This window comes from Halichoerus grypus, chromosome 4 (genome assembly GCF_964656455.1).
Source record: "Halichoerus grypus chromosome 4, mHalGry1.hap1.1, whole genome shotgun sequence".
Lineage (NCBI taxonomy): Eukaryota > Metazoa > Chordata > Mammalia > Carnivora > Phocidae > Halichoerus > Halichoerus grypus.
In genome coordinates, this window is record NC_135715.1 from 173,567,294 (window position 1) to 173,579,364 (window position 12,071).

Sequence of the window (12,071 nt, forward strand, 5' to 3'; positions counted from 1 at the left end):
TTGTTCCCCAAAGGGGCCTGGACTGGCAGGTGGAGTGAGACAAGTCAAGGTCTGGACTGGTCGGTTACTGAGGTATGTAGCTCTGGAGTCAAGTCCTCGCTGCCAGGATTCTGTCCGCGGTCTAGGCCCAGGAGAGCCTGGCTAGGTGATTTCCTTGACCAGCACAAACTGTAATGGCAGCAAGTGAATAGTCTTATCTCCATGGTGTGGGCCAAAGGACTCAAGCTCAGGGAATTTACATAATGTACTAACAACACACAGTTGGTAAGAATTGAAACCAGGCTCTGAGCCCCAACTTCTCTCTTCTAGACTGGGTCACTTTTGTACCTACTTAGTATGTTGGAAAGAGGACTGAGTAGAAGTAAAAAATGACACCCAGTTTTCTGTGGCTTTGGGCAAGTGTTTAATACCTCTAGAACTCAGTCTTCTCTTCTGTAAGTTGGGATAGCAATAATGTCTGGTGTGTCCATGGCTTCTTGCAATTTCCATAATCTTGTTGGGTCTAGACCTCTCTCACCACGCTTTTGAGTCTCTCCTGTCCACACGGGTGAGGAGTGGCCATGGGAGGAGAAAAGGCCATGGTTGAGTGGATGGAGGGGTGAGGGGAGCAGGGGCTGCTGCTTCAACTTTCGATCTCTCCACTCCAGGGTCAGAAAGACTGAGAGCAGAGAGAGTGATGGGTGTGGGCCATGCAGGCCAGTCAATGGTTGGACTCCTGGAGCAGCAACAGCAACAGAGTCAAGATAAAGAGAAGTTGGACCAAACAGAGTCCTGGAGAGCATCTTCTTGACTTTTCTTTGGCATGCGGAAAGTGTCATTCATCCGGTCAGCCAGCCAACCTTCGTTGAGTCCAAACTCTGTGGCAAGCACATGGTAGAGGGTTGAAGTTGACTAAGGCAGGGTGGATTGCTGCCCTCATGAGATCTAACAGGGGGTGAGGGTGTGAGCCTGGGCACCAGCTACCTGGGCTTGTCTCCCAGCTCTGCAGTTTCACTCCCTCGGTCAAACTCCGTAACCTCTCCCTGTCTGTTTCTCTATCTGTCACGTTGGAATAATAGTAGTACCCATGTTAAAGGGATACTCAGAGGATTAAATGATACAATTTAGAAAAAGCGTTTAGCACAATGCCTGGTTACACACAAAATGAGTATCATAAATGTTAGCTGTGCTCGCGGCTGTTAAGGGGTGATGAGACAGATCTATAAACAGGAAATTGATAGCTGTTCATGGAGCCCTGGTAGATGATGCAGTTCACTGAAGGACGATGGAACAGGCATGCACGTGCCCATGTGCATGCGTGAGCGTACACACAAAAACACAAACACACACACAGGGAGAGAAGACCAAAGGGAAAAAAATCACTATGGCTGGTGTATAGTTTTTTGTTCTTGTTGTGGTTGTTATTTTACTTCTCCTTGGGCAAAAGAATAAACATGTAGAAAAGTCTCCATGAAAGGAGAATTCACACACCACTACAATGTAGAAAGTAGTCACCCACAGCCCAGCAGGCACCCTGTGATCACCTTGATCTTAGAACAAGCCCAGGTTAGGTATCACTACCGGTATGAACTCCCTGGGGTCGCCATGATAAAAGTGTCACACGCTGGATGGCTTGACCAACGGAAATGTATTTTCTCACAGTCTGGAGGCTAGAAGTTCAAGATCAAGATGCTGGCAGGCTTCGTGTCTGCTGAGGCCTTGCTCCTTGACTTGTAAATGGCTGCCTTTCTCACCAGGTCCCCCTGGGGTCCTCCCTCTGTGCATGCCTGTGTCCCTTAGATGGACGCCAGTCCTATATGGGCTCCATCCTAACAGCCTCATTTTAACTCAACCACCTCTTTACATGCCTTATTTCTAAATATGGCTATATTCTGAGACACTGGAGGTTAGGACATGAACAAATGAATTTTGAGAGGGCACAGTTCAGCCCATAACTGCAGGGACGTGCTCCCTTGGAGGCCCCAAGGGAGAATCTGCTCCTTGTCTCTTCCAAACTCTGGTGGCTGCCAGCATTCCCAGGCTTGTGACGACATCACTAATCTTCACCTCCTTGGTCACACTGCTCCCTCCTCTTCTGTCTGTATAATTTCCCTCTGCCTCCATCTTCTTTTTTTTTTTTTAAGATTTTATTTATTTATTTGACAGAGAGAGACACAGCGAGAGAGGGAACACAAGCAGGGGGAGTGGGAGAGGGAGAAGCAGGCTTCTCTCTGAGCAGGTAGCCCGATGCAGGGCTCGTTTCCAGGACCCAGGGATCATGACCTGAGCCGAAGGCAGATGCTGAACGACTGAGCCACCCAGGTGCCCCTCTACCTCCATCTTTTAAGGACATCTGTAATAGCATTTAGGACCCACTTGAATAATCCAGGATAATCTCCTCATTTGAAGATCCTTAATCACATCTGCAAAGACCCTCTTAAATAAAGTCCCATTTGTAAGTTGCAGGGATTAGGATGATGATATCTTTTGGGGGCCGTTTTCAGCCTACCATACCACTCCATTATACAGGTGGGAAAACTGAGGCTCTGCAAAGTGAGGCAACTTGCCCGACATTATAGAGAGAACCAAGGCAGAGGCGTGTTTCCAAATGGGGGTCCGAACTCAATCCACTGCTCCTTCCATTCCAACAAGCTGTGCCCCAGGCAAAAGCAGGATGAGAGAAGGAACCTCACGAGAGGCTCCCCTTCAGAGAGGATGAGCACAGCAACTCAGCAAGGACTGTGTGGTGGGAGAGCCCCACTGTCCTCGACTTGGATGAGACCAGAGGCTCGTACTTGTGGGCAGGCAGATTCCTAGAAGCAAGGAATGTGATATGAGCCTCAGATCCAGGGAAACTACATTTACTGAAAAATGTCTCGAGTGCAAAGGGCCGGGGCTGCTGGAAGAACTCTGTGGTGATTCTGTTCAGCAGGTCAAGGCTGGAGATGGTGTTTATTCTCTTCAGGAATGAAGCAGTGGTCACGGAAGAACTTGCCATGTCTTGTTCAAAGAGGTGCTGGGAGGCAGTCAGACTCACTGAGAATGGCAGCTTCAGCTGTGGTTTGGCCCTGGATATGGGAAGAGAGGATGGGGTCAGGACTCTGGCAGGTGCTTTTCTGTCTGGGGAAGCAGATGCTTGCTACAAGCACAAGAAGGGAGGGTGACCAGCTCACCCTGCTTTGCCAGGGACTTTCCCCATTTAAGCACTGAAAGTTCTACCTCCATGAAACTCCTTATTCCTAAGAAAACAGAGACAGCTTGTCACCCACACTGTAGCATTTGTTTGAGTCTCACCAGTGCCCCTAAAGCTATTTCAGATGGCAAGACTAAGGCCACAGCTCTGTCTCCTCGGGGAAGGGAGAGGACCTGTCTCTGCAGATTGCCCCCAAACAGGCAATATAAAAAGAGATGCATTTGCTGGATCTGAGCTTGGCTGCTCTAACTGAGACCCCAAGCAACGGTGGCTTCAACATAGTGGAAGGTCATTCCTCTTCCACCTACTGGCCTGGGCTCACATGGGGCAGAGCTCTTGCACAGCTCCATAGAGTGGCGGGATCAAGTTCCTTCTGTCTCGCTGCTCCATCAACACTAGGGTGTTGCCCTTGTTCACAGAAGCCACCAGGTTCATGTCCCTCACCGTGCCCTCCCGGCTTCTCAGCTCTCCCATCTGCCATGTAACCAATTCCCTAGAATATATTCCCAAGCTGGCTAAGTGTCTAGGGAGGTTCCCGCTCTCTTGATTGGATGTTGACTGATACAGTCTGTGATCTGAACATTTTAAGAACCACAGGGAGAATGGACAAGGGAATAGATACCCCCCCCCCCATTGCAGACATCTCAAGAAGGGAGATAAGATAGATGAGCACTAGCATTTAGTGCCTAGATCTGAGATGGGAGAAATGTCTGGCATGTGTTTGTTGTCAATGAGTAGGTAGTTTGGGCTCATGAAGCTGCAGAGCTTCCACCTGGGTGGAGGCTGTGCCACTGGGCTCCTGAGTGGGGGATCCAAAGACAGGAGTGGACTCAAAGAGAGTCCACTGGGGTAAGGAGGAAGGTGGAACTCAGTAGGCGGGCTGGAAGAAGCAGGAGTTGATGCCAAGAAGGATCAAAAAGGGGCAGGCAGTGGGGCACTCAGGAAAACCTGCCTGGATATCTAGGACATTGGAAAGAAAAGGGGAAGGCAGTAGAGTCAGTAAAGAGAGGTGACAAGAAACTCCTGGATAATGAGGTAGGTCAGCAGGAGTGATCAGTTATAGTCCCTGTTACAGGCTGAACTGTGCCCCAAATTCATATGTTGAAGTGCTAACCCCCCATTACTTCAGAATATGATCATATTTGGAGATAGGGTCTTTAAAGAGGTAGTTAAGGTAGAATGAGGTCACTTGGGTGGGGCCTGGTCCAATCCGACTGGTGTCCTTGTAAGAAGAGGAAATTAAGACATGGCAGGCACAGAGGGAAGACCACATGCAGACACAGGGAGGTGGCAGCCATCTGCAAGCCAAGCAGCATGGCCTCAGAGGAAACCAAGCCTGCTGGCACCTTGATCTTGGGCTTCCAGCCTCTGGAAATGTGAGACAATGCATTTCTGTTGGTGAGGACACCCAGTCGGTGGTATTTGTTACAACAGCCCTCACTGACTCATACAGTCCCTTATTTACCAAACCATTTTGATCCTTCCCTGCAACCTTCTCCGGGAGCATTTTGCCCTGATTAAACTTTTTGCTTCATTTTCTCTCTCTCTTTTTTCTTTTACATTTTAAGAAAATTTTAAAAACACATAAAAGTCTAAAGAACGCTAAATAATGGCAGGCGCGTGGCCGGGTCTGGTGCAATGAGCGGGGCCGGAGCGGCGCTGGGGGTGGCGGACGCGGTCTGGGGGGCTGTGGGTGGACGGGCTGCCCCTGCTGCCCAAGAGCCTGAGCGGTCCGCTGCACTCGGCGGCGGGCGGCGGCGTGTCGGGGGCCTGGAGGCACCGGGAGGGGCTGTAGGCGCAGAAGTCACGCATCCAGGACCAGCTGAGCCGCGGGGGCACAAGCAGTGGGCGGCGGGGCCCGGGCCGGGGAGGAGGTTGCTGCCCGCCAAGCTTCCCAACCTGGATGCTGCGCTGGCCCTGCTCTGCAAGGAGATGGTTGGCCTCCGACAGCTGGACATGTCCTTGCTCTGCCAACTCCACGGCCTCTACGAGTCCATTCAGGAATATAAGGGAGCGTGCCAGGCTGCAGTCCAGCCGGGACTGCACTCATGCTCAGGAGAATGGCTTCATCGATGAGGAGGAGGAATATTTCCAGGAGCACAGCGCCCTCCACGATGGGAGGGGACCTGTCGCTGCCTGTCTCCTCGCTCTCCGGCAGCGACTGGATTCTGGAGTCCATCTAGAAAGGGATCTCGGCGGAGAGGCCACTGCTGCTACCAGACTCACTGTCAGCCTCAGCTTCTCCTCTCGAAGAAGGCTCCTCTGCTCCCCCATCGCGGGCAGTCCCCGGGCGCAAGCCGCCAGGGCTGCCAGTTTAATTTGGAGGACATTCGTGGCAGTCTGTTGCGACGGCTGGAGTTTCTGCCTAGGTGGCCTCAAGGTGCTCAGCGACGTGCTTGGCACCGCGGAACAGAGACACTCCTGCCCACGAGTCCTATCCATGCTGGGAATCTAACGGGAGGATCCTGGGGGAAGACCCTCCCGGGCATTTCACGCCAGACTTTTACTAGTTACTTCCTTGCAGGCGGTAGACGATTTGCTACACTCTGTGTTGTAGCAATTGCCTCCAGGTTGCAGGGTAGGAAAGCTAACATTTTGCGGCCTCCCCTTCCTTGGTACATTGGGCAGCCTTCCTTGCTTTCGTCTTGCGAGCGTTTAAGGGTCTTGGTTGGGCTTTCTTTGTAAACTGCATTACTAACTGACCCGGTCACTCAGTGAAAGCTTTGTACCAAAAAAGTAAACATTTCAGGTCACACCAATCAACTGCATTCTCTTCACCTGTCAAAATTTGGATCCCTCTTTGTCTATTCGATGGAGGAGGAAGAGAACACCGACATGTGTTACGTAGGCAAAAAAATGGGCAAGCTCATGTTTTGTGTCATTCACTGTAAGATGGCAACAGTTTTTGTTCTGTACATTTACATTCTAAATGTAAACTAGTACATTAGAAAGCAATCCTGCCTCTCACACTCGAAACAATGATCACCTTAAGCCTTAATATATTTATTAAAGTCTTTTATGAACACTTTACACTTTGTAGGTTAAAAATGAGGATAAAATGCTAAACTCTCAAAAAAAAAAGAATGCTAAATAATCACGCTAAATCATGCAGAAATAGTAACTGTAAGATATTTCTCTATTTCAAACATTTTTGATAAAATAATTAAAATGTTATGAATATGGTTGAAGTCCCTTTGCCAACAACCCTTTCCTCTTCCCTTGCTCCTCAGAGGCAATCCCTGTTAAAGAGCTGATGTAAATTTTTTCAATCCATGTGTCCATGAAAAATGTTTAGAATTGCTTTGTGCGGGTTTTTAATTTTTTGTACCCGTGCTGCATGTCTTGTGACCCTTAGCTCCACTACTTCCTAACCTCGTGTTTAGGATTTCCCAAAGTGTAGCAGGCAAAGCAATGCAAAAGAGTTCATGATGACTGGTTCAGGGACCAGCCAGACACGCGATAACACTGAATGGAATAGCAACAAAATTATTCCTTGTGAGTTAAATCAAAGAGAAATCTCAGGGTAGGGCTAAATCTTTAATCCTTGCCAATTTCCCTCTTTCACAAGAAAAGGGACAGGCTCTAAGTGTTCAGCAAGCAAAGGTATCTGGCTAGATTTTCACACCATTCTCATTTTCCATGAATTTATGATTGCCTTCTATTTAAGATGAGCAATATTGGTCTTTCATTTATGATAGTAAAATGAAGTTACCCTATAAAATAAAATTGAAAGTGTAAAAAAAGTAGAGAGATTTAAATAAAAAATATTAAGCCAATAATGGTACAGATAGAATGTGACAACTGAAAATTGGTGTAACTGTTCATGAATAGAATTTTGGGAGAAACTGGCTACGCCCGTTGGGCACATGAACAGCTCCATTTCTGGGGCGCTCTGACTGCATCTGGCGTGATGGGCTGTGTTCTATGCATTCTTTGCTGCGATCCCATAACAACCCTGCAGAAGAACCTTCACCCCTCCGAGGCCCAGCCCATATCTGAGCTGTCTGACTCCAGAACTCACGTGTTTAAGCTGTGCCTAGTGGAGTCTTGCCTTTGCCTGTAAAATAAGCCTTAAGATAGTCAACCCAATTAATTCAAAGGGCCATCTGCAGTCAGAAGAAAGGTATGTGAATGTGCTTTGCAAACCGTGAAAGGCTGGCAGGGCACTTCATGGGCACGTGACTGGTGCAGAAGGATCCACGCCAAGTTAGATGCCCTGTTGTCACCATCTTGAGATTCTTAACACTCACATCTTTGATTGTGTGTGTGGACTGAAGAGGAAGTCCAATGGGACAATGGAGCAGGCGCAGGAGGTCTGGAGCCTCTGGGGTCCACCTCTCGCCACCTCTCTGGGATGAGGTGTCCACAGTCTGCACTCTGAGTCTTGTTTCCCAGGCCCCGACTGGCCTCCTCTCTCCAGCCCCACCCCATAACAGCTGAGGCCTCTGCCTGGCACGATGGTGGGCCATGTTCTGCTGTTCATCCACCCTGGCCTGGGTTTGGGCGCAGGGAGGGGTGAGAGTCAGCGTGTGTCCCACAGTGTGTCACATGTGGGGCGAGGTGGCTGCCCTCCCAGGCTCTCAGTACCACGGTTTGTTCATTGCACACTTGCACATGGGCCTCTCACCCAGCCTCCAGGCAGGGCCCCAGGGTACCCTGGCACCAAGCTCACAATCCCTGGGGTGGCTGACCTGAAGAAGGAGAGATTGCCTTTCCCACCGTGGGCTGGGCCCCACATTTTCTAAAAATTTTGCTCTGGGCACCACAAGTTATGTAGCTAGCCCCGAGTACTGTGTAAGTGCAAGGGAGTACTTGTGTGTCCCGGTGTGGGAAAGCCCGAATCCAAAGGGAAAGCCCAGGAGGCAGGGAAAGTGTTGTGGGAAGCCTCAAGGGGCAGAAGAATGCACACAGGTACGGCAGAGCGCAAATGAGACAGGCCCCCCGTGGAACTCCATAGGACTCTGCTTAGGTATCTGTGACACGAGGGGGCCCGGGGAAGCTTCTGGGGAACAAAATGGGGATCTATGGAGTCTCTCCCCTGGTGGGTCCCCAGACCCTCGACATTTTGCAAGAAACTTCAGAGCTTCACAGCGTCCCCGGAAGCCCACGGATGGACCACAAGGGAAACCCACAAGGGTTTGCAATTCCTGGACCCGAAGTTCTCTTAAACTCCTCCAGCACCCAAACCAGGCAGTAAAGGGCACACTGCCGAAGAAGGCCGAGGGCGTGGGAGGCTGGCCGAAATGGGACTGAAAAGGAAAACTTTAAAAATGGGCAAGAGGGAGCCGTGGATAGGGGCAGAGCATGTGAGGCCCCTGACAGCCTTCCTGGGAGACCAGGCAGGGCGGTTTAAAAAAAGAAAAAAGGGAAGGGAAACAAAGAGAGTCCCCACTCCTAGAGCAGAAACTTGCTGGCTGAGCAGATAAAGCCATCGACAAGGCTTCGGGAGACTTCAGGAAATGGGAGAATTCCGTGAGGCAGAGCTGACTCATGACATGTTTGCACTAACGGGCCTCCGGGGAACTTACCTAAATTCCACGGCAGGAGGGACAGCATCACCCCGGTCTCTGATGGGCCACTGATTGATTTCGGGGGCCAGCTGGCCCCAGCTCTGGAAAGAAAGAGTGGGTAGACTCTGTCTCCAAAGAAAGCAACTCCTGGGCCTTGGGGAAAAGTAAAGAGGGAGGAGGAGAGCAGGCATTTGAAGTGAGCGCAGCAACAAAATAAGGCTGTAGTTCCAGAAGGAAGACCAGTGTTGGGGAAGAGCCGAGAAATGACATGGGCAGGGAGGCAGGGAAGGCGGAGACCCCGGGAAGGACCAGCGTGAAAATGAGACTTTGTGATATCCGTGAGATGTGAGAGATGGCTGGGTTTGTTGGCCTGAGAAGACATGCATATTTGAGTCACACATTTCATAATTTCATTGCATGGTTTGTTAAAAAATTTTTTTTTCTTTTGGTAAAATTTGTAAGAAAAAAAAATTAACAACATGCACAAAACCAGACCCAAAGTTCTTCCTGGACACCTGGGTCAAAAAAAGAAGGCTCTGCGTGGAGTTGACCAGGCCAAACACATGGGTGGGATTTTTTTTGCTCTAGAGCATAGGCCCCCTGAGAGCCAGAACCACAACTCAGAAATCTGGACTCTGCCACGTTTAGCTCTGTGATTGCTGTTATTTTGTCCTTCAAATTGCAGTTTGATTATTCATCAAAGGACAAGGTAATATTTGTCATGCCTGTGTGCCGTGTGGTTTACAGGCTCTGTGGAAAAAATGTGTGCATAATAGCTTTGTAAACTGTAAATTCCTTCAAATGTAAGACACTATTTCTCTGCTCACTTATTTGTTTATTACCAATCCGAGTACTCCCATTATCCCAGCTAAACAAAAAGTGTTTGCCCAAAGTTAACCGGAGTCAGAATGCTATAATAACTCAGCCCGCTTTGTCCTTCATTTTATTCCTGTTGTCAGTGAAATGGGGGCTGGAATGGGGCTTTATACGCTCATTCATTCACTTCTTTCTCCCTTTGTTGGGTCCAGCATTCATTCTGCACGTAGTGGGTGAGAACCTGCTGGAGGGCCAGACATCCTGCAAATCACCAGGAGATCAAATGCTACGTTTTCTATCTCGGGAAGCTCTTAGGCTCGTGGGGGTTTTATGTCCCAACCATAGAAGGAGAGGAACTTTACCCGCTTCCCTTTACCTCCATTCACATTGGAACTCATCTATGTTCAGTTTTTGACAAGCCAAAGCAGGTTCTAGAGATTAATTTGGCTTCTGCCCGAGGCCACTGCTGGCTTTTCTCATTTTCATTTTCCTGAGACCCGGCTCAGTTTTCTGCTTACCGTGTAAATTAACCCCATCCTTGGAAAGATCGCTTTTTTTCCCCCTTCAATTTGTCACAGCTATAGAATATGACACCCTCTCCTTGAGCCTCAAACTCCTTAAGGACAAAAGCTCCTTTCTCCCAAATTAACTTAGACTCTAAATCCCGGCTCAAAATATGTCGAAGTGCTGGCCATCTTTGCTCTGGGGGAACACAATACACAGGAAGGATGCATTCACATTGCTCCTTAATCCTGCTCCTTCCTCTGGGTGACTTCCAAAGTCAGAGCTGGGAATGTGAAAAGCCCAGTGAGAACCATGGCCATGCCCTTTGGACATTGGTCACAGCCAGATGGGGAAGTTCACAGGGGCTGTAGGAAGTACTGCAAAGAAGTGGGGGAGCGAGAGCATGTCCTTGTGGGACATGAGGACTGTCCCATGCGAGGGCACAGCAGGCTTCGTGTAAACACACACCACGGAGCACATAGGAGACAACGCTTAATTGTCAAGTCTTGACACCGGTTCCAAGCTTGCAACTATTTGCTTAAAAAAAAGAATGCACTGGTCACATGTCCCATACCAGGGCCCCCCTTCCCCCCCAGCACATATCTCCTCCGACTCAGACTCAGACTTCAGCCCTGCACTGCTCCCTAGCTTGTTCTCCCCGCTCTCTAGTCCCTTCCATTATACCGCAGGGACGTTTTGCTTTTTCTTTTTTTCAAAGCAAAAATCTCCTGCATCTGGTACCTTTTCCAAGCATGCTCGGGCCCATCTACACGACGGCTGACCCCAGTTTCTCTCAGATGCTCTTCTTCCCCTGATGACTCCACCTTCTTCTTCTGAGACAGGGGAACAGCTGACTTACGGCTTATGGCTCCTCTGTGGTTTCCGTTCTATATTATCATTCTGCCGCCACAAGCTAAATGCTTTGCTCTTTGTTGTTGTTTATTGTGGCAAAATGCACATAACATAAAGTTTATCATTTGGCCTATTTTTTAAATGGGGGGTATAACAATAATTGACATATAACATTATATTAGTTTCAGATATACGACATAATGATTCGATATATTTTTTAAATATTTTATTTATTTATTTGAGAGAGAGAGAGAGAGAGAGAGCACAAGCAGGGGGAACGGCAGGCAGAGGGAGAGGGAGAAGCAGACTCCCCGCTGAGCAGGGCTCCATCCCAGGACCCTGGGATCATGACCTGAGCTGAGTCAGATGCTTAACCAACTGAGCCACCCAGGCGTCCCATGATTCAATATTTGTATATATTGAGAGATGATCACCCCAATCCATCTAGTTAGCATTTGTCACCATTTTCTTGTGATGAGAGCTTTTAAGATCTCTGCCTATTTTTAATTGAGTTGTTTTTGTTGAGTTAGAGTCCTTTATATAAACTAGATGTTAATTCCTTATTAATAATTCGTAATTATTCCTAATAATTCATCATTCCTAATTAATTCCTTTTAATTTTGATGAAATCCAATTTTTCTAGTTTTTCTTTTGTTTCCTGTGCTTTTAGTATCAAATCCAAGAAATCATCACCAAATCCAATGTTATATAGATTTTCCCTCTATTTTTTCTAAGAGTTTTATAAGTTTAGCTCTTACTTTTAGGTCTTGGGTTTATTTTGCGTTCACGTTTGTATATGGTATGAAGTCAGGGTCCACCTTTGTTCTTTCACGGGTGGCTGTCCAGTTTTCCTAGAACCATTTATTGAAAAGACTGTTCTTTCCCCATTGAATGGCCTTAGAACACTTGTTGAAAACCAACTGTTGATACCAAATACGTCTTCTCTTGAAGTCTTGTCTCACCCACCTTTCCTACCCCGGTGCTCTCATCGCATAACCAGTGACAATCCGGTGTGTGGGTCCCGCTTTTGTTAGGAGGTTCCTCCTGTTTTGCTGCCCATCACTCCAGGTGCCTTTGCCAATGCAGACGACCCCCAGTCACTTCAGACAGTGCCTTCCCATAGAACCGAAAGGTGGCCTCCGAGGATCCCAGACATTAAGTTGCAAATAGCCTTTCAACTTGGGTTAAGGATTGCTCACACGACTAAATGTCACCCC

At 48.4% G+C, this 12,071-nt stretch overlaps 1 long non-coding RNA gene and 1 pseudogene across 1 annotated transcript; one reads left to right on the plus strand and one right to left on the minus strand.

The window, feature by feature from the left end:
• Positions 1-344: 344 nt before the first annotated feature.
• Positions 345-10,825, minus strand: LOC118531342 (uncharacterized). Its single transcript, XR_004915130.2, has 3 exons — positions 10,744-10,825; positions 8,701-8,783; positions 345-3,047 (listed from the first exon to the last, which is right to left on the minus strand). It is a non-coding gene; the product is annotated as an uncharacterized LOC118531342 (long non-coding RNA).
• Positions 4,811-5,355, plus strand: LOC144381524 (protein FAM89A pseudogene; annotated as a pseudogene).
• Positions 10,826-12,071: the final 1,246 nt, after the last annotated feature.